The sequence below is a fragment of the Prunus avium genome, unplaced genomic scaffold (assembly GCF_965620075.1).
Source record: "Prunus avium unplaced genomic scaffold, drPruAviu1.hap1.1 HAP1_SCAFFOLD_19, whole genome shotgun sequence".
Classification (NCBI taxonomy): Eukaryota; Viridiplantae; Streptophyta; class Magnoliopsida; order Rosales; family Rosaceae; genus Prunus; species Prunus avium.
This window is the reverse complement of record NW_028276879.1, coordinates 422501-425000: the sequence shown is the minus strand read 5'-3', so window position 1 is coordinate 425000 and position 2500 is coordinate 422501.

The window sequence follows — 2500 nt, the reverse complement described above, 5'->3', positions numbered from 1 at the left end:
TGCGATGCATTCCGACAAAGTGACGCGAAGCGGAAGCCTATCATGGCGTAAAAATGTCGACAAAATTTTTCGACATTTGAATAATGGGGTTTGACAAGGTTTGAAAAATTCAATACAAATGGTAGGCTTGAATGTCGACAAAGTGACGCGAAGCGGAAGCCTACCACGGCGTAAAAATGTCGACAGATTTTTTCGGACCTTGTCCTGCCATGGGCTGCGCGCAGCATGCCGGCAGCCTGTGCGCAGCGTGCGCACAGCATGTCGGCAGCGTGCGCACAGCATGCCGGCAGCGTGCGCGCACCATGCCGGCAGCCTGTCGACAGAATTTTTCGAAACTTGTCCTGCCATGCGCGCGCGCAGCTTGCGCGCAGCGTGCTGATTCTGTCGACAGTGAGGCTAGCGAAAGTTGTCCTGCCATGGCGTGCGCGCAGCCTGTGCGCGCAGCTTGCGCATCTGTCGACAGTGAGGCTAGCGAAACTTGTCCTGCCATGGCATGCGCGGCGCCTGCGCGCAGCCTGCGCACAACATGCGCGCAGGCTGTGCGCAGCGTGCGCGGAGCTTGCGTGCAGCTTGCGCATCTGTCGACAGTGAGGCTAGCGAAACTTGTCCTGCCATGGCATGCGCGCAGCGTGCGCGCAGTCTGTGCGCAGCATGCGCGCAGCCTGTGCGCGCAGCTTGCGCATCTGTCGACAGTGAGGCTAGCGAAACTTGTCCTGCCATGGCATGCGCGCAGTCTGCGCGCAGTCTGCGCGCAGCATGCGCGCAGCCTGCGCGCAGCATGTGCGCAGCATGCCGGCAGCATGGTTCCAGGTTTTTTCAAATGTCGACAGAATTTTTCAAATCTTGTCAAACCCCGTTTTTATTGAAATTTCCTCGCACAATAAGCTCCCCATAAGTAGTCTATGATTTTTAGGACCTTCTCCAACTTACAAAACTAAAAAATTCCTCCCGGATTTGTTTTAATGATTTTTTCAATTTTACGACTTCTAAAAATAATAAAAAATACTTCCCGACTTCAAAAATTTATGAAACTTTTTCCCATCATAGATTGCATGTTTCTTAGTATCCCTGCAAAAAATCACGTCCAAATACCTTGTATTGAATTATTTAGAGCCCATTATGACTCCTCGCGCATAGGTGATGTCTCTTCCTGTCAAAGGGCTAAATGCATAAAATGCTATATAGGGGGGTGTGTGTTGCCTGCATATGCATGGCAGCCCATGCCTTCCTAGCTGCAGCCCCCTTCCCCCACGCCACACCCATGTCATGTTGCCTCGATATGTTGCCTCGGTATTATGGGTTTGGTGTCGGGGTCGGGGGGCTGCCACCCATGGCGGTGGTGGCCGGAATCCGGCCGCCGCCACCACGCCGCCGCCATGGGTGAGGGAGGAAAAAAAAGGCGTGGAAAGTTGCGAAATGGGGTTGTCTAGGCTTTTTTTTGGCATGGGAGAGCATGGAGTGCTAGGAACTCCTTCTCAAATGCACGGGCATGTCGACCACAACCTCATTTCTCAACAACAACCACCCGTGTGGGGTGGCGGTGGGTGGATAGTCGCGGATTGGGGCTTGCCAAGCCAATGTTTTCAAAAAATTTCATCAAAATTAAAAACAAATGTTTTGTTGCCTTCGGATTTGTGGGCGAGCGGCGAGTCGGAGTGGAGCCGGTAAAGTTTAACCTCGGTGTGCACGGTTGTTTTTAGAAACTCAATCCAATGCCGGGGACGTTGAAAGTGACGCTCTTATGAGTTGCAAACCCGCAAGATTTAAAGAACCTTTTCAAAACAATTTCAAACCAACAAGATTTAAAAACAGAAATTTTCATCAAAATGAAAAACAAATGTTTTGTTGCCTTCGGACTAGTGGGCGAGCGGCGAGTCGGAGTGGAGCCGGTAAAGTTTAACCTCGGTGTGCACGGTTGTTTTTAGAAACTCAATCCAATGCCGGGGACGTTGAAAGTGACGCTCTTATGAGTTGCAAACCCACTAGATTTAAAGAACCTTTTCAAAACAATTTCAAACCAACAAAATTAAAAACAAATGTTTCGTTGCAAACAAATTGTGGGCGAGCGGCGAGTCGGAGTGGAGCCGGTAAAGTTTAACCTCGGTGTGCACGGTTGTTTTTAGAAACTCAATCCAATACCGGGGACGTTGAAAGTGACGCTCTTATGAGTTGCAAACCCACAAGATTTTAAAAACTTTTTGAAAATGTTTCTTCTAAATGACACATTTTGATCCTTGGCAAGTGCTCAATCCGTAACTATCCAATCACCGCCACACCACACCGGTCGGGAGTGTGTGAATGGTGTGCTTCCCGGGGTTGGCATAGATAATCTTTCGCATCGACAATCTTTTGCATGCGAGGGAATGTCTATGCCAACCCCGGGAAGCACACCATTCACCCACTAGTTGTGGGCGACGATGGGTTGGCTTCAAATGAATTTTTGCTTGGGGTTGTCCTCGGTATGCTTTTGTGTTGGGAGTACGGCCACCAAACCTTCTCA